The sequence below is a fragment of the Chinchilla lanigera genome, unplaced genomic scaffold, assembly GCF_000276665.1.
Source record: "Chinchilla lanigera isolate Chin_1 unplaced genomic scaffold, ChiLan1.0 scaffold00009, whole genome shotgun sequence".
NCBI lineage: Eukaryota > Metazoa > Chordata > Mammalia > Rodentia > Chinchillidae > Chinchilla > Chinchilla lanigera.
In genome coordinates this window covers 18,672,042-18,698,829 of record NW_004955410.1, presented here as the reverse complement: position 1 = coordinate 18,698,829, position 26,788 = coordinate 18,672,042, and the positions used below count along the sequence as shown (strand labels likewise).

At 35.3% G+C, this 26,788-nt stretch overlaps 1 pseudogene; it reads left to right on the top strand.

Annotated features, from left to right (window-relative positions):
- The window catches only part of LOC102020315, a 28,146-nt pseudogene extending 2,804 nt beyond the window's left edge, over positions 1-25,342 (top strand).
- Positions 25,343-26,788: the final 1,446 nt, after the last annotated feature.

The window sequence follows — 26,788 nt, the reverse complement described above, 5'->3', positions numbered from 1 at the left end:
TTTTTTTTGTTTTTCTCCGGTACCAGGAACCGAACTCACGACCTTGCGCTTGCCAGGCAGGCGCTTTTGCCGCTGAGCTAAATCCCCAGCCCCTCCATTTGTATTTCTTTATTTGAGAAGTGTGTTCATCTCAGATGCCCAGTTTTGGATTGAGCCTTTGAATTTTGGGGGGCTGATATTTTTAATACTTTATATGTTCTAGATATGAGTCCTTTGTCAAGGGACAGTCAGTTAGAATTTTTTCCTAATTTGTGGGTTTTCTTTTTACTCTGCTGGTGATTTCTTTAGATGTGCAGAAACTTTTCAGTAAGATGACATCCCAGTTGTTGATTCTTTCAAGTATTTCCCATACAGTTTAGTTTCTGTTCATGAAGTCTCTGCCTACCCCTAAGTCTTTAAGATTTTTACCTACCTTCTCTTCCAATAGATTTAGTGTTTCTGTTTTGATGTTGAGATCTGCGATCCATTTTGACTTGAGTTTGGTGCACGGTGATAGACTTGGGTCTATTTTCAGTATTTGGCAATTAAGAGGTATGACAGACATTGTGAAATGAAAGGAAACTGCTAAGGGTAAAGAGTAACTGGGATGAGGGAAAAGAGAAAAGAAAGAAGGGGAAAACTACGTATATATGTATATATAGGACAGTTAACATAGTTGTACTACTGACTTATATCACTTTATTGAAAGGAACAGTTAATGATTCATTATTTAACCAATCTTGCATGCCTATATTTGTTTTCCTGGGTCACCACTTTGAAGTTATCATTATGTAATACAGCAGCCATTGTTAATTTCCTGTCATCTTGTCTGTAAAAAATGGATGTCTGTTTGTTAATATGTTTTCATTCTTTTATTTTTAAAATAATAAAAAAACAATAATAGTTCATTAAAGTTCCATCAGGCACAAAACTGAATAAATTATAACATAATATGAAAAATAGCTATTGGAAAATAATAATTATTTGTAAAAGTGTGAGTAATTTGTACACTGGGGCCCACATTAAGAAAGTCAAATCTGTAAAGGAGCATTTTTAGAATGCAAAATTTAAGCGATATAATTTTGAGAATTTCTAATTCATTCTCCCACTTTCCGACACATAAGTAAATAAGAATAGAAAAACCAAAATGCCCTCTGCGTAGTTGATCTTCTTGAAGAAAGTCAGTGACAAATGGTGCAATAAAATATAGACTCTGGGCTGTTGTCTTGTCAGCTATAACTTTTAATGTTCCTTCTCATGAGTCTCTTAAAGGAGCACGGAACTTTGGCACTGTTGACAGGCACTGTCACAAATAACTCTCCTTCTGAGCGTTGTCTTCATTATCTTGACCTTGACATCCACAAGCTTTCTTCCGAATCAGACGCAAGAAGTCAGTTTCTTTCACTATTTTTTCTTCCATTCAGTTTTAGAATTTTCCTACAGCAGTAAAACTTCCGTGCATTATTTAACTTTATACTGTGCTCTTTTCAATAAATATATAAACTATTCTACTCATTCTTGTTTTAGAGCACATAAATATATCAGTTCTTCAAATCAGTCATTCTTAAGTGAATATATTGAAGACACTGGATTATTTACTTTAAAGTTTATCAGTAATCTTTTTTAATATTTTTAGCTGAAAAGAAACTTCACCTTAGTTCATTATTGTTTTTTTTTTTAACTGTGCAATAAATTGGTAGTGAATAGATTTTCTTTAAAAAACAAAATATATTCTTTTATTGTTTAATGCCTATTCTGTAATAGCTTTAGAGGGTCATGTTTCTTAATATGTTAAAATCCTATGCATTTTTTGAAGATGAAGGGAACGTTTTATCACAATACTAATTATAATGTTAGCATGTGAAAAGCTCATTTAAAGAACATGAAAGCTAATGGTATATTATTTCAGAAGTAAGGCAGCAATTGAGGAAACCTTGCATTGTTTGGTATTTATAATACTGCACAGATCTGCTCAACTAAAGCCTCTTGGCCCTTTCATGACAGTTGTTTCGGAGGTAAGACATTTGTTCTAGGTAGCTGTTGCACGGATTATATTCCTGTTTCATATTTACTTCCTTCGTTTTCTGATGTCCTTTCTCCACTTAAGTTTTTGACTAGTATTTGTGTAAGATTATCATCTGTTCTCTGACTTAGCAGTGTATATTACTTGTTTCACTTTGAGCTAGTTAATATTCCTGAGGCACAGTTTTCCATAGCAGTTGTACTAATTTATTTTCCTGCCAAGAAAGTGAGCATTCTGCTTAAGCTGCCTTGTCAATTGCTTAATAAAAGTAATAATTCTCTATAAATAAAATAGTTAAGGAGAATGAGGTATTTCTACAGCTAAAGATGTTTGATATGACCTGTGATGACTTACAGTTATCTTCCAAAGAACTATACATTTTTATTTTAAAGAGAATTGAAAAAAGCAAAAAAGAACACTAGCAAAATGCCAACAACATAGGCCAAAACAAAGCAAAGCAAAAACAATAAGCATGATACAGGGTTTCAGAACAAAATGTTAACGATTAACAGTGGTTGTTATATTACATATTTTTATCTTCATCGAATTTGGTCAGATTACCAGATGTTAAAATTCAAGATTAATGAAATAATTAAAGATAATAAAAAATAAAAACAGCAAAATTATAAATGATACAGAGTTTCACCAAACGAGGTGATAGGAATTCAACAATGGTTGTTATATTACATATTGTTGTCTTCAAATTAGTTGTTCAGATTATCAGATACAAGCATGCAAAATTGGTCAAAAAAGATGAATAAACAAATAAATTAAGCATTAATTGTTCCTTTCAATAAACTATTCAATATCAGCAGTACAGTTATCCCAGCTATCATTCTATGTGTGTGTGTGTCTGTGTGTGTGTGTATATATATATATATATATATATATATATATATATATATATATACTTTTTTCCCCTTTTTTCTTTCTTTTCCCCCTTAGGGAATCCCAGTTTCCTCTTTTGAGCAGTTTCTTTCCTTTTCACAGTATCGATTGTTTGTTTTGGGTTCCACTTACTCTTTCATATTCTTACACTATGGAGACAAAATGATGTCTACACATGTGGGTCCAAATTCTTTCATTTATGAATATGGTCTCTTTTTGCAACCATTTACCTATAAAAGCCTTAAGTTTATCTTTTTTATAACTGAGTAATACTCCATTGTATAAAAATACCACATGTGTTCTATTCATTCCTCAGTTGATGGCCATTTGGATTGTTTCCAAGATTTAGCTATAACAAATTGCGCTGCTATAAACATGGGTGCACATATCGCTGTGGCATGATGTTTTTAATTCTTCTGGGAAAATACCCAGAAGAATAGCTGGATTAAGTGGGACCTCTAATCCCAGTTTTGTGAGGAATCTCCACACTGATTTCCACAGTGGTTTCACCAGTCTACACTCCCATCAGCAGTGGAGAAAGGCTCCTTTCCCCCTACAGCCTCTCCAGCATTTGTTATTGGTTGATTTCTGAATGGTAGCCATGCTTTCTGGGGTGAGATGGAATCTCAGTGTGGTTTTAATTTTCATTTCTTGAATGACCAATGGTGCTGAACATTTTTTTCATATATTTATTCACCATTAGTATTTCTTCATCTGAGAAGTAGGTATTCATCTCAGATGCCCATTTTTGGATCTGGTCTTGGAATTTGGGGGGGCTGATATTTTAAAAATTATTTGTATGTTCTAGATAGAAGTCCTTTGTCTGAGGGGCAGTTGAATAAATGTTTTTTCCAATTCTTGGATTTTCTTTTTACTCTGTTTATGATTTCTTTTGCTATGCAAAATCTTTTCAGTAAGAGGAGATCCCAGTTGTTGAGCAAAGAACTACACTAAATATTTGGGTTTATAATTATTTTTCCTCATCCCGGCCAAATTTTAAAGTTGTATTTTTATTATTTGTACATTAGTGCATCTTTAAAAATATTTTAGTATTATATTGTTTAATTTTGTTAGTATTTATATTTGTTTGTATTGTATTGTTTAATGCTAAAAAACCTGCTATTAGGAGTATTATTGCCAAATTTTGCATAAATATTGACACTATCTCTAGCATCAGTGCAAAACCTACTACAGAAATTCTTCATTTAGTGGTGATTGCAAATTGGAAAAACTACTTTGGGAGCAATGTAACAGTATCTATCAGTGTCAGTACAGTATTCCATTTTCAAGAATTTATGCTACAGAGAAGATGTGCTCACATGTGTAAATAGATGTATAGATGAGATTACGCATTGCAATATTATTTGTAGCAGCATAAAAGGGACAGCCATCTAATGGTCATTAACAGATGACATTTTGTGTATAATTCATTTGCAAAATAAAATATTTATCTAGAAAATAAAAATAGGCTCCACCTAAGGTACATCATATTTAGCACATATATGGACTAAACATAAGGAGATGCCCTGCATTTTATACATATAAAATAAAAAAGGATGATATAAATTATGCTACAATGAATGTAGGCATATAAATATATATGTTTTGATGATTGCATGGTGAAAAACAATGTGGTAGGTCCAGCTTTTGAGGCTATGTAAACTATGGAGGACTCTTGTGGTAATAATATATCATTGTGTAAAAATGTATTTTATTTTATGTGCATTAATATGTCTAGGAAAACAAACATAAACTTCCATATGGTTTCCTGTGCAAATATAAGATGGATTGTGTGTCAAGAAGAATGTAAAAGGAAAATAATTTTTGTTAAATTAATGTTATTTCTACATTTAAATTTCCTCATTCATCTGAATAATAACTCAAAATTTTCCAACAGTGTGATTCAAATAATGAAGCATAAAAACCTTTTGTAGGGATCTTAGATATCATCTAATCTAATTCATTCTACATTTCAATGGAAATTAAAAATTTATATAATCTGTACGTATATTCTTTCTGTAGCCTAGAAACAAAACGGGGAAGCATAGATTTTTACATACTTAATCAAGCTCAGAAGTATAAATGCAAAAGAAAATGTAAAATCACATCCTCATTTCTTGTGTTTAATTTTCTTGACCAATTTTTCAGGCTTGTATCTGGTAATCTGAACAACTAATTTGAAGACAACAATATGCAAAATAACAACCATTGTTGATTTCCTATCATCTTGTTTAGTGAAATTCTGTATTGTTTCTAATGTTCTTAATTATTTTTAATATGTTTAAAATAAAAAAAAACACAGAAAATTACATTTTCACACTCTGTATCAGGGGTACATTCTAATTATAGGCACAAAAGGAAATAATTCCATTTAATGAACCTACTGCTGGGCATGTGGGAGTAGTTACTCTAGTTGTATGCTCCAGAAATGAATAGAGCAATGGTTAAAATTATATTGGGGTATATACTTACAAAAACACTTGGCATTCTTGTTTTTGTTTTTGTTTTTGTTTTTGTTTTTCCAGTGAATGTATGAGGCAGGGAAGGGTAGTATCTCCATATTTTCAGTTTGATGAACTCTGGTGGACTCTGATGGTGGTAATGTTCTAAGTTTATCTACTTAGTAGATGAACGAAAATGGTTAAAACAAGTTTTGAAGTCACTTTATTTGAGTTTCATTTTCAATTTGAGAGCTTAGTTGGTATAGGCCCTTTGGGCAATTATTTGACCACTATTTGGCCTTGTTTTCCTCATCTGTAAAAAGAGGATTTTGAGGATTAAAAGAGATTCAGCACAGTGACTAAAACAGTTTAAGTGCTGAAAACATGTTAGGTGCCATTGTAGTTATTGTTATTATTTTATATGAAGATCTTTGAATTAACTCATTTTTTGATCTCAAGATCTACAAGCCAAGTTTAGGGTCAGATGGAATGAGGAATGGGGAAGAATAACAATGTTAAAATAAAAATCATTCTTCTGAATTCTTAGTCTGGCACTCACTTTATGATACTGGATTTTATGCCTTAGTTGTTCACCTGTAAAATAGGTGAAATAAATAGACTCTGCCATGCTTTGAGGTTTTACTATGCTCTAAATGCCTTATATATATCTTTCCAGTTAATGTCATTCCAAACTCATGATGTACTTTTATTATTTATGTAAAAATTCAATATGTTGTTTGAATGCATGTAGCTATAAAGGAGGGAGTCAGTACGAACTCAAGGAGACTGACAATATAATTGTAAATTATCAGGGAATATTTTCTTCCATGCAATGATCGCAATATTTAAATATATCAAGGGCTTCAGAGGGGAAATACTAGCAAACATAGCCTGGAAAATATAAAAGGGAATAATAAAAATGCTACAAATTTAACTGCAAAAGTATTTTTGAAAAGACCAGTTGTTTGAATAAATTATTTCTGAATTATTTTGGTCTATAGTGCAAGGAGAGGAGAAAATCTTGGGAAAAAATTTTAAGGAGCTTACCTGCTCTTTCCAGAATGCATCTCTTTATCATTCTCTTCATCGCCCATGCATGCCTGATCTGCCAAGAGCAGACAATGCTTGTGGTTTTTCACCAAAACTTTTGTAAAAACAGTGTAATAACAATATCGACATAGTTCGGTGCTATAGGTTAGTCTGGTGCGTGCACGTCTGCTCCACTGCAGTCTTGCTCCATAGTGTGGCAGCATTGTGAGTTGATGGCCCTTCCAGAGATCCAGCCTAGTGAGAGGTCTTTCATTGCGGGCTTGCAGAGAAAAGATTAAGCTTGTTCTCACTGAACTTCTGAGTTACATCTTCTGAGAGGGTTGTCATAAGACAAGAAGACCAGTCAGTCCTCAGCCTTTAATATCATTGTTCATTTTGCCATTATTACCATATTATTAGTAGTAATTATTCATCATTGAATTCCCAGTGGTGAGCGCAGAGCAATTCTTCTGATGATAGTTTTATTAAACTCATTCTAGAGTTCAAATGTGAGGCAGCATAAAGCTTCACTGTGTATTTGACTCTCTGCATCTTCACCTGAGAGGAGCCCATTCTTTTTCTGCTGGCAATAGATATTTCAGGTTTGTGTTTGCCTGCTGTTTTTATTTCAGAATTTTATGCACATCTTTGCAATTTATCAAAATTTTAGTAAAACTCTTCTTTAACCCACACAAGGAGTACAGAGATTTATTAAATGGCCTCTGTGGTTTATGGCTGACTGACAAGGAGTGATTATACCACAAGGACAGGATGTTTTCATCATTTTTTATGAAAGCTGTCACTAGAATCAGTGTTAGTGAAGCAAATGATCCCTTTTTCTTATAAATCAGTGTGGTATATATTGACAACATGAATATGGATCAATGTAACTCTTAACTATCTAGAAGTCAGACTAGAAGGTTTCTATTATACGCCTTTGTTAAATTATTCAACCTTCATAGGTTTGCATGGTAATGGTCCTTCTACAGTAAAAAAGCAGATGCATATGTTCAATTACATTTACAGTTTGCTCTCTTGATCTATTTCTTTCTCTGTTTATGTCTCTGTCTCTGTCTGTCTCTATTTCTATCTCTGTCTCTATCTCTCTCCTCCCCTCCATTGACTTTTAATTATTTTTCACTTGAATTATAAAATAGATTTTTGGAACTGACAATTCTGGATCAGAAACAGAAAGAATAATCTGTACTTGATCTTGCAGTTCATGTGGGGGATTTACGTATTTTAGCCGATATCCTCAAGGATATTGACTAAGGGTGGGATATTCATGCTCTTTGTAGTTAAGATATACTGCCACACAAGTGCACAGCTGTCCACCTACTGTATACAATAACTAGATAACACCCTCATATGTCTCCTTTCTGGCAGAGAGCTGGCCATCAACTTATATACCTTTTGGAAAAGTTGATTTCTTATAAGTAACATGAAAGAAAAATAATCTCTTCATATTATTATTCACTCATTTCTCTCACACACAAATTTTGTCTTTGCTAGCTCACGTGTAACCTGATCTTCCTAAAATGCACCTGTGATCTTGTGATATATTTTATCATATGAATAGCTTAATAAATGTTTAAACAGATGGCCACTTACAACAAAGGAAGTAAACAAAGTCCAAGTTGAATAGCTATTTTGAGCATTATAGAAATGTTCGCACACCCATCATAGTTTAACTTAAGGAAGTCAAACTAAGTCAAACATAGTTTGACTCTACTATTAAATGGTGTAAAAGTGATAAATATTCAGTAAAAACTACACTTTATATTTTGAATTTTTATCTATCAAAATATTTTTATTTCTCTTGTGAGGCGGGGCACCAGCCAAAAGCCACAACCCCAGTAAGCCATCCCCCCAGGAAGGTGAACAGCCCGCATGCTACTGTACATTGCTGGTAAGCTATGATATTCACTAGGGTAGGTGTGTTGAATGTATTTGTGACTTATGACACTTGCAACTTACCGTGAGTCTGTGTACTCTTATTGTAAGTGATTGAGCACCTGTGTAAGTCTGTCAGATAATGAGAAAATGCTTGTTTCCATCTATTTTGATACTTATGTGCACTTTATGTCACACAACTTTTTATTTAATTAAGGATCTAGCTTAGTTAATGAGATAGTTTGTACTGTCATCCCCTGTGAAGTCCTCATTGCTTTGGAAGTCATGCAAACCTACATACCAATACCAGGTCTGGTGCACAGTTGATTTTGTGCCAGTAAGGAAGTTAGTTAAAATGGCAATACCTTAGTTCTCTGATAAGCTTCCTCAGCAAAAAAGAATATAAAGCCTTAAGTGATTGTTTGGAGTCAAAAGAGTAAAGAAGATAAAATTTGTAGAATCTGGCATGGTATCTGAGATGTAAGAAGTAATGTTAATAATTATATTTTCTGGTCTACACACAGATGACATAAATATACACACATATGTAAAATAATATTTTAGGGCATAATACAAAATGAAGATATATACCTGCTTACAAGTGTCAAATAATGTGAGTTGACTCCTAAGGAATATTTCTTAACTTTAAATTTAGACCTCAGAAGGCGTATAAAATCTGACTGGAAGTTTTTAGTTTAAACCATGGAACTAGTAACATATCCCTCTGATATGGTAAACCATCTTTTGTCTGCTGAAGGTGTAAACAAGAGACGGGCAATTTGAACAAGTGGAGGGGCAGCAAGAGAATACAGCGCAAAGCTCAGGCTCAGAGATTGCTGAAATGGTGAGATGAACCAAGTAATGATGGTCCCTAGCATGGGTCCTACTGAAGAGCACTTAATGCCCACATAAGGGAGAATCTACTTGCCTGATACTTTCAAAGGCATAGAGAAGAGCTGATCCAATACTTCTTAAATATGTGTTCCACCCAAACCACAGCAAAATTAATCTCTTTGTAGATCTTAGATTTTAATCAGTATTTTCATGTGCTACACAACAAATCTAGTGGCTTAAAACAGCTTCATAGTTTTTATCTAACAGTTGCAGTGGGTCAGGAGGTCAGGCCCATTTAGCTCTGTACTCTGCTTATGGTCTCAGAAGGCTTTGTTTAAGATATTGGCCAACCTGAATGCTCATCTGGAGGCTTAGCAAAGGAAAAGTCCACTTCTCAAATTTCAGGTTGTTCACAGAATTTATTTCTTTGCAGCTGTGTGACTTGGAGCCCGGTTTTTTGCTGGCTTTGACTGGAGGTCGCCTCCAGGGCCCAGAGGGCACCTGCAACTCCTCACTGTGGGGCTTCCACAACATAACTGGGGAAACTGCTGCTGCAGGGATGCATCAGGCCCTCTTTTTTCGGCTAATCACCAGATCAACCCAGGCTCATCCGCAATGACAGTCAGTTTTGTTACACGGACACAGGACTTTAAGAACATCTGCAATATTTGCCTTATTTGGAAGGGTAGAGGCAAGTCACAGATCTGACCCAGACTTGTGAAAAGAGAGCTATATAGAACAGCATACTATAATCAGTCATGGTAGGGACCACAAAACTACCTGAGTGTCTATCTTTTATAGTTGGGGAGGGTAGAGACAATAACTCAGACAAATATTTATATGCAAACATAGGTAGTGGTAACTTGGTTCATTCAATTCTTTCTAAGACCCTGGGTGCAAAGCAAATTGGGCAAGAACTGAATCAAACTCAGGGGTTAGGTTCACTGTTGACCTTATAGGGAAATTTGATTCAGTTCTTGCCCAATTTGCTTTGCACTCAGGATCTTGGAAAGAATTATGTTCATGAACCAAGGTAGGTCTATCTATCTATCTATCTACCTATCTATCTATCTATCATCTATCTATCTATCTATTTATCTATCCATCTAATCTGATTAGGTATGGTAGCTACCATGGAGGAAAATAAATCAAAGGTATAAGAGGTAAAATTAGGAAAAAATACAATTCAAACAAACCAGTATCCAGGGAATGCGGGTGGCATTTCAGTAAAGATCTGATGGCAAAGAGCATATGGATTCTTGGACAAGTGCAGGCCAAAGGAAGACCGAGTACAATAGTCCTAAGTTGGTGTGCCTGACCGAACTAGAGTAAGCTAGAGCAAAAGAGAGAGAGTATGTGCTCAGAGCTAATAAGTTCCAATCACCCAGGACATTTTAGGGTAACACAAATATTCCAGATTCTACTTCAGATGACAGAAGAAGATGCTGGAGAATTTGAGCGGAAGGAGTGTATGAACTGACGTGTTTTAAGATCACTTAGATGTGGGGTTGAGGACGGATGGAAAGGGTGTTGGAAGAGAGAAGGAGGACCAGGTAGGAGGCAGGTGAGAAGAGCCACTGTCCTAAAATGACACTCCAGAGAGCTTGGGAAGGGTTGAGATCAGGAGGTGATATTAAAAGTAGAAGAGACAGCTTTTACGGAGAGGAATGTGAGAAAGGAGCATTCAAAACTGAGTTCATGAGTTTTGTCTTGCCTTAAACAAGGCAAGGAGTGACCATGAACTGAGATGCTAGAAAGAGAAAAGCTGGTGGAAGGTGTGGATCAAGGGAAAAAAGAGGAACCAAGATATATCATGTACAGGTACACATTCCCTATGATGAAAGTGATCATTATGCTTATCTAAATTGTACCAGTACACTTAATACTAAAAAAGCTTTCTCTTATTTAGAAGGATTGTATCTATTGTTTACATGGTCATCTTTTTACTGCCAAGGTTTTCAATCTATTTTGCATACACAAATAAATCATTCCATGCAGAGAAAGTAAGGACTAAGGATGTACAGCCCCATTTTTTAGTGGTTATTTTTATATTATGACTTAAAAGTTTTGTCTTGTTTTTTGGTTATGACGAGTATATTCTTTAATAAATGTGGATGACCTGTAAGCTAACACCATGAAGTATCCTTTTTTTTTTTTTTTACTTAACTTTATGTATTCAGAGTTTTGTAGTAGGTGCTGAGAAAAAAGTACAGAAATATCACTATATGATTAGAGTTGTCACATTTTCAGTCAAAGCCACCAGCATGCTGTTGACAAGGACAGGGAACAGGCCATTGCACAGAACAACCTGCTTCTACCACCAGCATCTCAGGCCCCTGTTCATGGTGTCATTCAGTGCCTGGAATGAAGTCAAGAAAAGATGATTATTTAGAATGCTAACATTCTACCTATATCTTACCAGCCTCACTAAGAGGAAGAAGGCAGAGGGATTATATTTTTCTACTTAGTTTAGCTTTGCACTTTATTTTTATTGGGTGTATTAACACTTATAAGGACTTCATAACAAATTCATAGTATGTACTATGGTAAGTCACATTTTCAATGAGGAAAAAGAGGAATTGGAGAGATAAGTCATTTTTCCAAGGCTCCAGATCTCGGTGTAGGGAAGAAGGGATTTAGACTCGCACCATCTGGCTCTGCAGCTCCTATGTGTATCAAAGATGCTACACTGTGTATCACACCTTGAACTATGTAGATCTTGTATGTTGAGATTAGAATCCTTGCAGCTTGAACATGCAATCCCCTTTTTTCTCTAACGACTATCACATATTTTGCTGTCTTTACATACTGTGGATTGGGGCTGGGGATTTAGCCTAGCAGCACAGTGCCTGCCCAGCAAGTGCAAGGTCATGAGTTCGACACCTGCTACTGGAAAAAGAAAACCCAACCTCCAAAAACCAAAAAAAAACAAACAAAACAGAAAAAACCTAAATACTGTGGATGACTCCCACATATATTTGCCTAAATCAGACTTTTGCATTCAGTAGTAGACACACACATTCTACTGCCTCGTTAAGGTCTGCTCCTGCTCCTGATGTGTCCTGGTTAGACACATCACATAGTTTCATGTCCAACAATGAATGCTTGACACCTTCTCTGTATCCTGTATGCCTCACTTCAAGGTTTTGCTTCTCAATAAATATGCATCATCAATACTTTTACTCATCCCATAAATGTAAGAATTATCTTATTTTGGTGCTCCCCTTTGGTATGCATATTTGCTCAGTTAATAACTTTTGATGCTTCTACTCTAAGATATATACTTTATCTCTTTGCCATTCTTACCATTCTATTTTAAGACATTACTATATCTTACCAGGATTCTGTGGTAAGCTTCTAAGTATTCACCTTGCCCCTATTCTTGATAACCTGTTATCCATTTTCTATATAATGGTGAGGCTGAATTTAATGTGCATTGTTTATAACTTTAGGTCTCACTCAGAGTAAAAGTCCCACATTTTACTGTGGTCTCCAAATACATGTGAAATTTGCCATATGAAAAGATTCACAGACAGGCATACTTGCCACTACTGGCTCATTGCTCAGTCTAGGACCTTAAACTAGTAAAGTAATTGAATGGATAAATGTTATAATGACTGCAATACAAAGAAGATATTTATATTTCTAAAAGACGGTCGAGTAAGAGTATCTTTTCATCAGCCTAATTAGAAGCTTCTTTGAAATACATTTATAAAAAAGAAAAATTATATCTGTAACACTTTAATTTTTATTTAAATTATCTTGTCTTTTAAAATGCAAAAATATCTGTTTTAATTAGAAAAAAGTTTACTAAAGCAATAGAGAGAAATAAATTAGAAATAGTCATAGGTAGAAATATGCTAAACCTAAATTATAAGGTCTTTATATTCCCAAATAAAAATAATAGTAAAAATAAAAAATCTAGATACTTTACAATATATATCTGAAAATAAAAAGCCATATAAATAACTTATTGAATGTGATCAGTAAAATTTGTCATTACCTTAACTATATTTTAAGACCTACTTCTAATATGCCTATTTGCATTGCAACCCCTATTTTATTTTTAGAACTTCATATTTAAGTGGTCATCTCCAAACTTCCATTGAATAAGGCCAAAATAAAAACAGGCAATTAAGGAATTTAAATAGCTCCACCACTCACAGAGAGAGGCTTCTGGGTTCCAATCTTACTTGTGTGCTTGGGATCCACCTTGGGGACATGTGGACTTTTCTCCCAATATCAGAGCATGTTCTTGCGCCATCCAGGAGCTAGGTATGGGCTGCATCCTTCCTGGGACTTTAGAAGTCCTTGCTAAACTAGAAGAGCAGCACATCTTTTCTGAGGAATGTTGGAAAGGGGATCAGTTTAGAGCACACAAAATTCTTCCTGCTTTGAAGAAGGAGCTGTAGCTGCCTACTAGACAGATCTGTCTGAAACTGTAGAGTATTTGTGTTACTGTGCATCTTATCTTTCAGGAAGCATCTCACTTCCAGCTTTGGTATCAAATTAGCATGCTTTCCTTTAAGTTATCATCTCCATATAGTTATCTTGCCTTGTAAAATCTTTTGATAAAATATTAACCAAGGTTAACAATTTGCCATCTCAGACACTTTTATATGTAGAAGAGGAAACCAACACTCCTAGCAGCAGGAATAGGGATATTCAATATTTATTTATTTATGCAATAAATATTAAATGTGCACTGCCAACACTGCTATAAAGCTGTTACTAAAATTGAGGAGAGCACATTGCTATAATTTTAATACTAAATGGAAGTGAAAATGAAATATATCTTAAGGTCAAAAGATGTATATGATACTTGTTTTTCTGTGTATGGTATATTTCACTTAAAATTCCATTTTCCCAATTCTGTCCATTTTTCTGCAACTAGCATGATTTCATTCTTTGTAGCTGAATAATACTATGTGTATATATACATTTTCTTTATCCATTCTTCTAGCATGGGCACTTTGATTGATTCTGTATCTTAGCCCTTGTGACTTCAGCCACATTAAACCCGGGCACACAGGTATCTCTTTTATATGCTGACCTCATTTCCTTTGGGTGTATTCCCAAGAGAGGTGTAGCTGGATCAAAGTAGTTTTATTTTTAGTTTCTTGAGGAAACTCTATACTATTTTCCATAGAGCCAGTACTAATTTGCATTCCCACTAAAAGTGTGTAAAGGTTCTTTTTGGCCATATCCTCACCAGCATTTGATAGCTTTTAAACATTTTTTGTATTGTTTCCTTGTAGTCATTCTGACTGGGGTGAGATCAAATCTTAATGTAGTTTTGATTTGTATTTTCCTGCTGTCTAAAGATATTGAGAATTTTATATACTTGTTGGCCATGTATTTTTTTCTCTTGTAAAATGTCTTTCGAGAACATCTGCTCATTTTGTGGATTATCCATTCCTCTGTTGTTCAATTTTTGAGCTCTTCATGTATTCTGGATATTAATCCTTTGTCAGATAAACACTTCGCAAAGATTTTCTCCCCTTGCATAAATTTTCTCTTCACTCAGCTGATAGTTTTCCCTTGGTGTGCTTTTGAAATTGATGTAATCCCATTTGTGAATTCTTGCTTTGTTCCTCTACTCCTATAGAGGAGGTTATGCACTCTTAAAAATGGGTTCAGAAATAATCTCGTATTTTCATGAAGTTTTGTGAAGAATATTGAGAAAAATGTGTGTTTATGCTGCTGTATTATTGAATAAATGAATCATTTTTTCAAACAAGCCAAATATTCATCAGTGTACCATTTGTTAGCCATTTATGAGGCCATTATAAACTATTTCATTCGAAATCATAGTCCCAGGTTGTATTTTTCCGATATTCTACAAATTTCCAAGATTCAAAAGTACCTTTCTGTAACATATAGAGGAACCTGTTTTGTAGAACACAGTATTTTTTAGCCAGCATATTGCAAAATCCAAGAAAGAGCATAAAATATACAAAATCTGAAGAAAATAGCAAATCCTCTTTCAGCTTTTTTATGCTAGTATTATGAAGTTTTGCTATTCTTCTCTTACCTCTAATTCAATATAAGTATCCTGACACTTTATTTTAAAATATTTATATTATTTTGCTCTTATTTACCATTAGATATTTAATCTAAGATATAATGTTGCTTAAGGTTTATCATCATTATATACAATTAATAGATATTTACTACTTTTTTTTTTGTCTTTTTGAGCCAGGGTCTCCCTGTGCAGTTCAGGCTGGCCTTAAGCTCACTAGGTAGCCCAGGCTGGCCTCGAACTCACAACGATCCTCCTGCCTCAGCCTCCTGAGTGCTGGGATTACAGGCATGCACCACCACACCAGGCTAGATATTTACTACTCAAGGTCCTACATGGAGAATGTTTTCACTAGATGTCTATCTCTGATGTGCATGTTGCTTACTAGTCTACAAGGGTGGATACAAAATACCTAATGTACTGATGTGTGGGACAAGTTAAGTAGAAAATAAAAGTGAGCACCTGGAGGTGACTTAAATGTGATCTCCTTCTGATAAATATTATTTAATGCCCTTGTTTCTTCTAAACATATTCACTTCATTTTTGCGAAGGGCACATAGTACGGAAATAAAATAGTATTAGAATACAATGTTGCCTTGCTGTTTGATGAAAGTAGAAATTAATTTTAACATAGTAAATAGTAAGTTTAACATCAAATTGCCTAAAACATATGAGCCTTTAGATGATATTTTAAAATATTAAAGTCACATCCAAGAAAATACTAATGCACAATATTAATGCACATGTTGTCTATGTATCATTTTATTAAGATAGCCAAAATTTATTTTTTTATTTTAAAGAGAGTAGTAAATGAGAAACAAACAAAGAAATACAACAGTAGCAGCATACCAGTACCACAAACATAAACAAATCAGAACAATTCAAAGTGATACAGGGTCTCAAGACAAAATAATATGCATCAACAGTGGTTGTTACATTGCATATCACTATCCTCATCTACATTGCTCAGATTACCAGATGTAAGAATGAAAGCCAAAATTTAAAGTTTTTAATATTCTTGTGTACCAATCCCTTCTCCCTTAGTTTTTATTTTAAAGGTACAATTGCAGCAACTCCTTCAACTGCAGTTGCTTTTTCACATACTTTCTCTTCAATTAGATATTCAATGCCTAGCACTGTTTCTGCATTTAAATATTTTATATATATGTGTATATATATATATATATATATATGCAGAGAGAGAGAGAGGGAGAGGGAGAGTCACACTAATTTCACATATTTCTGATGAATGAACATTATAATCATCAGATTATAATTGTTTTATGGAAAGTTTTAGGTTCAAAATATAGTGTTCTAAAAAGTTTTTAATCCATTTCTTTTTGCCTTATGTTTTTTTTTTTGCTGATTTTCTTTTACTTTTGTCTTGTTTTTGCTTGTTTTACCATTAGAAACAGGAAGTGATCCTCTCTCTGTCAACAAAAAGGGCAAAGATGAATTTACTTCAGCATCCAAATTTTGACTGAGTTCTCAAATGCATGCAATCCCATTACATACAGTGTTTAGGTAACAGAGACCTAGCGAACTTAGAAGCCTGGCTTTGTGCGTGGCTCTTTCTTCCAGGAACCAGTCCACCCTGCCAACTCACATCTCTGCATTTTTCATGGCTGTCCTCCTACCTGCCTTATTGGTGAGTGTAATGTGCCATTGCCAGTGTGGTGAATTATGAGCAGCAACTTAAAGTAAACATCATTTATTCCTAAGAAATTATTTCCACATCACTCTTGGTTTTCTGCTTAGCATTTAAAAAGGAAATCCTGCCCACCCTCTCCGTTTCCCCCCATAATAATCACCTGTCTTACCTTTGAAATAACAAAAAGCCTCACATTTTGCCTCCTCTCCTCTGAGTGTGCCACGCTCTGTGCTATGATTTATAACCCGAGCATCCGACACTCTCCATGCACTCCCAGGATGGCCCGCTGTGTGTGAAAACATATCCCCCAAATGAAAGCAAACACAGCCCTGTGATGTAAAGCCTTGTCAACACACAAGGAATTCGGCACACACGTGTTCTAATTGGGGGTCTCTCTTTGTACGTTGCCTTAAGAATGTTGAAAATAGGCGAAGACCCATCCTGGGGAGCGTTTCCTATCCTAGACAAGGGCTCTTGCCGCCCAGAAAAAGGCACAGGGGCATTTGGCAGAGGATCAACACGGTTTCCACTACTACATGACAGGGACTCATTAGGGCTCGCTGTTGCCTGTGTGCTGGTTTCACTACCATCAACTACCAGGCCAGAATGCTTGGTTCCAGATGCTCTCGCCAATTGACCGTAAAATTGCTATGCATTTTTGGCCAAGCCGGAGATTTTAAAAGCTCCCCTCCTCCCCTCAACACTCTAACCCCCAATTCCCTCCGAGAAGCTGCTCATTATTCTTCTTTTGCCTCCTGATCTAAGCAAAAGAAATGCTTCTGGAATCAATTAGAAATGTCTGCCCTTGATGAGGATTGCACGTGAGTTTGGAGTTGCGGGCCTGGGGAAGTGGCAGCCAACAGCTGCGTTTTCAGGTGGTAAAATCTGAGAAGGAATTTTCCAGGGTTTATTTACCATCATAAATTTTTTTTTTTTTTAAAATAGGCAGGACTTGTGGGGAGACCATCTTTGAAAATGAGGTTAAATTTGGACTGTATGTTTATTTTATCCACAATGAGCAAAGGGAAGATCTTTGGTTGGAGAGCTTTCATTTGTCTAAATAGAGTGTGTCCAGTGGTTCTTAATACTGCAGAACCTGTTCCTGCACTGTAGTGAACGGTCAAAAGGCCGTTAGTGATTCTTGATTTTACATTAATTATCAGACAAGTAGATTTAGGCAAGGTGGTGAAAACCACCTGAGAATGGTGTGAGCTAGCGGGATGCTTATTTATTTGCAGATATTAATTCAAACACTGTGTGAGCTTTAACTGGCACTAGTACCCAGTGTCACTGCTGCTTTATACCAATAAATGTACCATGTGACTTAGAGTATACGGCACTATTTACCTTTGCATTTTAGTACTTTTCCAATGATTCATGTAAACTTCGCATCTTTTCTTTGAAGGGTTTTTGTTCATTTAATACATCTGAAAAGAATGCATATCTAAAGACTGACACAGAGAAAGCTTTGGTTCAACATTAATGAAATCTACAAGAATTAGGATTTTGGGAAGGTGAAAAAAATTGCCTTTAATTTTTTTGTTTGTTTGTTTCTTGGTACCAGGAATTGAAATCAGGACCTTGTGCTTGTGAAGCGGGTGCTTGCGCAGCTGAGTTATAACCCCAGTGAGGTGAAAAAAATTACCTACACATTTTTAAAAACTGGAAACTGCAGCAAAAATAAGCTGATGAACTCCCTAGTAACATTTACTAAGAGTGTTCGTAAGATGCCTTGTATGATTTTTATTAGAGAGCCTCAACCAGTTGCTATAAATGAAGAAAAGTACTGCACCTTGTGAAGTACACCAAATGGATTGAGTTTGTAATTAAAAAAATTTCCCCCTGTCAGTCATTGTCTTATATGTTTAGTATAGATTTGCAATAGAGTAGTGTTTGGTGTCCCCATATACCAGCAGAAGACCTGACACAAAATATGAGGGAATATGAGGGGTGGTGCTGCAAGACAAATGCCTGAGGGGGCAACTGGCATCCTCTTTGAGGATGTGGGGATGCAGGCCTGCTTCATGGGTGGGGAGAACACTTAACCGCGGCATCTTTAAAGATTATCTGTTCTGTGTTACTTTGGTTTTCCCGTATACATAGGGGAGAAGATTTTTTTCTTTTCAATATATCTGCTTTGTCAAATTTTGTGGCCTTTCTTTTTCCTCTAGTATATAATAGTAGGTTTCTTGGAAGTCTGATGTTAATTTTTCTGCTGCCTCAAACAACAATTTCAAGTGTATGTCTTACCGCTGAACTCATCACTCATGCATTTGAGAAATTCTATTACTCCCACCAACAACCATTCAGTTCAGAATTTTAGTTCCCAGAACTAGTTCTAAGTTTTAGTTTGCAGAAATACCTCTTATTTACATAAGAAAATCAAAATTATTATTAAATTATTTTATCTAATAAATAATAATAATAATAATTATTATTATTATTGTGGTAGGGATTGAAGCCAAGGCCTTTTCAGCAAACTAAATCCTCAGCCCTTTTTATTTGGAGACCAGATTTCACAAAGTCTTCAAGTTGTCCAGACTGGGCTTGAACTTCTGATCCTCTTGCCTTATCCTCCCAGAATGCTGCGTTAGGCAGAGTTTGGCTTCAAATTTGTTTTTTAAGCACCTGTTGCAATTTTTGCTACCTGGATAATGGTGGAGAGGAGAGTGACGAGAATTTTGTGACTGTTTCTCTAATACTATCTGCATATGTAAGGGAAATAGAAGTAAGTTTAAATATGCATTCTTATGGGCACTCTTTCTTCTATCCTCATTTCTAAATTGAAGTGTAGTAGATAGTAAAACTAAATGAACTTAACTGTATAATCAAGTGTACCTAAAATATAGTATCATTTTATTATAACCATTGAATGTTTTTAAGTAGGCTGAAAAATTCAGTTGCCTGGAATACCTGATGAGATAAAGTTAGCTGAAGAGACATATTTTCCCTGTAACCTCCTGAGAAAAGTAATACATACCAACAGAAACGAGCACAAAAAGGAACAATGCCCATGAAGTTTTAATTAACATCTTTCAAAAAATGATGCCTTCCCAGTGTCCTCCCCGTGCCTAGCGTGTCACTGATGAGCCATGCTTCCCTTACATAAAACTTAGCAAGATTCTCCAGCTTATTTCCATGTGATCTGATGGTTATGGGAAGGAAAAGTTGACTAATTTGTCCATTACTTTTCTTGGGGATGAAGCATCAGGCATGCTAGCTTTTCCAAAGTGTTCTCAGAGCAAAGAGAAAAATCTAGTGGTTTGGTATTAAACTCAGTGACAACTGAAACATTCTTTCTGCAGTAAAACAAACACTGATTCTTTCTGACTGTCAAATATGAAGGTGCTTCCTGAAGGTGAGATTGCACCTCTCTGAAAAGCATTTATTTGTTTCTTTGTTTGTTTTGTTTTGTTTCTGGTACCAGGAATCGAACTCACAACCTTGCACTTGCCAGGCAGGCTCTTTGCCACTGATCTAAATCCCTAGCCCCTCTGAAAGCCATTTGAATCTACAATCTCAGAAAAAAGCAGCTGGCTAGTGGAGAATTGCTGCTTGACTCTGTCATTACTACTCACATACTTAGTGTTTAAGTAGTGTCTTTGCACATAATCCAAGGGAACTGCCAGATCCAGATTAAAAGCTAGTTTGGATTTCTCCACTTATGCTTTCATAAATGGTGACTGAATATTGACTGAATATTTCCCCAAAATTCAATATTGACAAATGATGTTTTCCTGCATCTATTATATAGCACACAAAGGTACCATCTCTTCAAATCGCATTTATCTATGACAGTATCTGATAATGACTTTGCCTAGCCTTGGACAGGTATCTAATTACATGATGAGATGGAGAAAAAGCTGGATTCAGATCCCAGACATATGGCTGTTAAAAATTAATAATGTAAGGAAAGTCACTTAGTTCTCAGTTTCATCATTCATGAAGCTAAGAGAATGAGGTAACTTACTAAATGTACTTCACCATTTAAGATTTCATACTAGACTCTGTGCTTTTGAAAATAGATTAGATAAGTAGTTAGTATTCAGTCACATTTTTGTAATTATTTCACTGAGAGGAATGGAATTCAAAGACTCTGTGTGTAATGTATGAGGAGTTGGATATATGGAATTTTTAATGTATGATATATGAGAACAAAACGGTAATGATTCTGATTGTGCCTTGTGAGAATTTAACTGCACTCCCATGTAAGGACCGTTATGCCCTTTTCTACCTGTAAACTCCATCCAAATAAATGAATAATATACAAAATGTTTTAGAAGAATTATTTGCTATAAATCTATCTTCTAGGCAAGCTCTCTTATTGGCAGGGAGGAGCTTTAGTAGTCCCAGGTCCGTGGAAATGGATCTAGATTATTGCAGGGAAGCCTGCAACAAATTTGTGATTGGGAAGAGATTGGATAGTAAAACACTAAAGCCAGTATCTCTGATGTGAATGACAGGAAGTCTGTAAGGAGATTCCCTGAGAATCTTTATGGCAAGAGCTGAGAAGAGCTCTGCACGGACAATATTCAGTAAGATTAAGTGGTTGACTATGTGGCTACACAGTAAAGGCAGGTAAAGGCATATATCCCTCCCAGTTTTTTCTCATGAAGCGGTACTTATAAATCATTGAGGTGTCACTCATAGAAAGAATTTCTCAATGTGAGACACATTAGTGGTTTATAATAAGCATGTGGAAGAGTTTAATCAAAATGCATTAGGCAGATAATTTAGAAGAACTTTGAGGCCTGCTTTTCTATTTTTCATTAGTGATACAATGTGAAAATTACAGTGCGAAACGTATTTTCTTTAGTTTGCTAAATATTCTTCAGATGATTTGCTGAAGGCTATGGATAATTTTGCATCTGATTTCCATTTACTCTTAATCCAACCATATCCATCTGAAAGGGTGGGTTTACTTCAACCTGTAGTGATAGTTTTAGCCTAGGTTTTTCCATTATGCTGTGGAAAAATCTTTAACAGTGATGTTTTTCTCTCGTGTTTAATTCTAATAAAAATAGTCCTAAAATATATGCTACAACTATAAATACATGTGTTATAAAGAAGCAAATATAAAGAAATCTGCTCAAAATTATTGCAGAATAGTATAAATTTGAGAAGTGCTATTCCCAAATAACAATAGAGTATATTTCAAGACATTTCATTTTTCCTAAATATTACAAAATCTGGTACTAGCTGTGTCACATTCTTTCTTCTGATCTTTCTAATTACTTATTTCTATAGAAAGCTTTTTGCATTTTCCCTTGCTTCTGTATGTTTGTGGAGAACAAAACTCTTTCATCTGTTATACAGTGCAATTTTACTTGGTCACTGCTGGGCAGAATAATTCTAAGTAGCATGTATTGCCCATAGTACTGTGTCGAGGTATGTTGGCTGGAGATTCTCTCAGTCAAGACAACATAGGTGAAGGAATCAGGGATATTTCAGAAGCAAATTGCATCATAAGTGTATAGATCCTTGGGAGAATAAGAGATAATAAAATGCTCAACTACTCCCTTTGAATTACAGGTCAAGGGAGCGCCTGCATTTTTCCCACTTCTGATAAAACATTATTATAAATTCACAGTGACATCATGATGAGCATCAAAGTTGCCCTGAAAGAGTACAGTGACAACAGTAATAGATAACTTCTAGAAAGTGTCTTCCCAAGCAAGAGCTATTCTATAAGAGCAAAAGCAAGAAAGTTATAAGTACTCACCTTTGTCTCAAAGATAGGTTTGATCTCCCATCAGTGTCTCCTGTTTTATGTCAAGGTGTTGATGAGACCAGGCTGTCTACTTGTCTACCAGTCAGCAGGTTCTCTACCAAAATAAACTCTGGAAATCAAAAGCTAATGCTAACCCTTGGTTGCATTTTGCTTGACCGGCACAGAGCTATTTAGTTTTAATTTAAAATGTGATGTTACTATAGTTTTCCATTCAAGAGATTCTAAGAATGTGGAGAATGTTTTCTCCTGAAAAAAAGAAAAAAAACAAAAAAATATCTAATAGGTCTGACTTATAAAAGCCAACACTCCTGCTAGTTTGTCTCCCCAGGGTCAAACACTGGCAGCTATAACCTATTCATTTTGCTGTGGAGTAAAGGGAGGAAGACGTGCCATGCACACAAGGTATTCTGGATAAAAATCAAACTAAAAAGGTCTTTTTTTTCTACAGCTATAAATAGATGCAAGAAGAAATGGGCAACCAGCTGTGTCTTCTGAGATTTCTTTTGCAACTCTGCCACGTTTTTTTGCTCAAATATAAATTATTCCTAAGTTTATTATCATATCACATAATGAATGTCTTAAAAGTACAAAGATGTTTTCTGTTGGTAAGAAAATGTTGTATGCTTTGCTGCACTGTATAATTAGGTTGCGCTGAATAAAATAATATTAAATTGTTTTTTAAAAAGATCTGGCCACCCTGAATTTGCATTCCCTCAGCTCAACCCTGAGCTGGAGCTGAGGAATAGTAGTTTGAGTCAATGAATAATCCTATAGGTAGGATTTTAATTCCTTCAGGCTGTAAAACACCAAATTATATACATAGGCTAATAAAGGTGGAAAGTAGTAATATAAAGCCTTGTGCTCATGCTTTTAAGGCATAAAATAAATATGTAGATGTCTTAGGTTAAAGAACCAAATTTAAACTTTGAGATGAAAATAAATGGAGCTGCACAATTATTTTAGCTATCCTGTATATACATATGCATATTTTTCCCTCTCCGTGCTTTCTTTTTCCTCTCCACTCCTTCATTCCAGTTGCTCCTTCCTATTTAGCAGTTTCTTTTCCCTTTCACAAATTTATTGTACCTTTCAGATTTTATTTACTCTTTCAGGTTCTTATAGTAGGGAGGAAATATGATGTTTACACATGTGAATCTGATTTATTTCACTTATGAGTATGGTCTCTAGTTGCATCCATTTACCTAGAAAAGCCTCTAGTTTATCTTTTTTTATAGCTAAGAAATACTTGCATAAAAATACCACATCTTTTTTATCCATTCCCCAGTTGATGGGCATTTGGATTATTTCCAAGATTTAGCTAATCCAAATTGTGCTGCTATAAACATTGGTGCTGATCAATCTTACACGCCTATATCTGGTTATATGTAGCACCATTTTGAAAATAACATTATGTAATATAACAGCTATTGTTAATATCCTATCACCTTCTTTTGAAATTCTGTATCATTTTTATTGTTCTCTATGCTGTTTTGTTTAAGTATTTGTTTTTGTTATTCTTTACTTTTCTCTTTAAAATGAACAACAAAATTTGTATGTATATTCAAGAATAGCTGGGATAGGTATATTACTGATGCCTGTGGCTTTTTGAAAGGGACAGTCAATGCTTAAAATTTTCTTTTTTCTTGACCAATTTTGCATTCTTGAATCTGGTAATCAGAACAACTGATCCAAAAACAAAAGTATGCAATATAAGAACCTTTATTGAACGCCTACTGTCTTGTATGGTGAAGCTCTGCATCATTTTCATTTTTAAAAATTATTTGTTACTGTATTTGATTGTTAGACCAATCTTACATTCTTATGTCTGGCGGACTGAACAACTTCGTTGAAGACAACAGTATGTAATGTAGCAACCATTGTTAATGCCTATAATTTTGTTTTGAGCTCATGTATCATTTTTGTTATTTTTGTGTTGTTCTGGTTTTGTCTTCATTGTTGTTTTGTTAGTTTTTATAATCTTTAAGGTAAAAAAAAAGAAATGGAGCCTTTTTTTCTCTCTTAGCGTTGGGTGCTGGTCTTTTGCATTCTTGGTTCCACCACTGCCCAGCGTCTGCCCGGAGGTGAGGCCATGGGTCCTGGGAAACTGAAAATCTCCTCCAGCCTGCAGTGCTCAACGATTACCTGGAGGACAAGAGCTACATCGAGGGCGATGTGCACTCACAAACAAATGTGGCAGTACTTGAAACAGTCTCCTGTCCACTGCCTGCCGACTGTGTCATGCCCTGCATTGATCAAGTCTTACGGAGAGGAAAAGTCCAGCCTGCCAGGAGTAATGAAAGCTTTGAGCAAATAAAATCCTGCCAACATGGAAGACACCAGTGGAAGTGGAGCTGCAGGCAATAAAAATGATAATGATATTGTTTTCTTTGGATCTGACAAGGACGAGGAACATGAAGAAGTAAAGAGGATAAAGGAAGAAAGGCTTGCACAGGAGGAGTGCAACAAAGCCAAAAAACCCACACTTGTTGCCAAATCTTCCATCTTGTAGACATGAAAGCTTGGGATGATGACACAGATATGGCAAAATTAGAGGAGTGTGTCTCAAGCATTCAAGCAGATGGTCTGGGGCTTCTCTAAACTAGTTCCAGTGGGAAAAGGAGTGGAGGGGCTGAGGATTTAGCTCAGGGGCACAGCGCCTGCCTGGCAAGCACGAGATCATGAGTTCGATTCCTGGTACTGAAAAAAAAAAAAACCTAAAAACAAACAAACAAACAAAAAAATGGTGCAAATATAGTGTGTCGTTGAAGATGATAAAGTTGGAGCAGATATGCTGGAGGAGCAGATCACCGCTTCTGAGGACTATGTGCAGTCCGTGGATGTGGCTGCTTGAACAAGATCTAAAATTCATCCCAGATCACTGCACCTCAATAAAAGCTTGAAGGACAAAAAAAGAAAAAGCAAAGAAATGGAGAGGTAAACTGATGTTGTCAGTTTTCATCAACTGTGCTATTTTAGAATTGGGAGAAAACTGTCACCTATTTTGATATCTCCCCTTTGCACATGTGCCCTGCTTCTAAGGGGTTGGGTGACTCGTGGGATGTACATGGATGGTCAAGTGTCAGGGCATGGGTCTAGACCTTTTACTATTTGTGCGTATGTATAGCTGTGTGTGACTAGCGTTTATCAGGAAGTACCCATCAATAAGCAGCAGCATTGGAACCCCCTGCAGGGAACAGCAAGGCAAGCGGACATGCATGCAATGGAACTTCTCACAAGCCCTTTCAAAGCTTAATTCTTGTGAGTATCCTATCTATCTCATTGCTTTAAGAAAAAAAGAAAACCTATATGACATTCCCAAAAGTCATTTTTTCATATATGCAATATGCAAAACACATAAATTTAGATATGAAAAATACTTGAAAACATTGTGCTAAACAAGTGTATCTAGTTTTAAAAATAATAAGACAGCTTGGCTTTATACTTATAATCATCATTGAAGTAAATTTTCCCAAAGCCACATGTTACATATGGTTGATTCAGTTTTTGGACTTTAACCTTCAAATAACTTTTGAAACTCACATCTTGACTAAAATCAAATTGTTGACTGTTTCTGACTATAATTTTTTTATTATATTGTGTTTGACACAGTGGCCTGACGAAGGAAGAATAACATATGTCTTGTTTTACAATTGAATTTTAAGCCCAGAACACTTGAAACACTGTAGTGTTTAAATGTTGGGAATAGGTGCTATGAAGAAATGAGTATACAAAGCCCGAGTTATTTACTAAATAAAGTACTTGGGATCTAGACCAAATCACGCTGTTACTGCTTTCCCAATGGAGTTTGAGTGCTTACATCTGTCTTGGCAAAAGTGGTTTGGTTTATCTTAATGTAGCGTCCGTGTAATGCTTACATTATATTGTTTACATTGCTGATTGAAAGCTAATATACAATATATACCATTTGAGATGTCTGGTTCCAGCTTGAAAGGTATAGCTTTTATATGACAAAAATACTATCAGAATTTACTTGAATATAAAGACATTTTTTCTGTACCTACCCAAAGAGAATCAATATCTTTTTTCTTTTTGTTAACCACAAAATATACCTAAATGACAATCTCTTCTGTTTAGAAGGAAAATACTCAAATGTATTAACCAACAATCTTTTAATACATTCAATAAGAATTAGTATCCTATTATCAAAAGATGTTTCATGATTAATTTACTTAGATTATGTGTATCCACCCATCACTCACATCCTCAAAAGACATTTATGAAGTGTAAACTTTGTGAGGCAATTGTTATCATGGTGGTTAGAACAGAAAATCAAGCT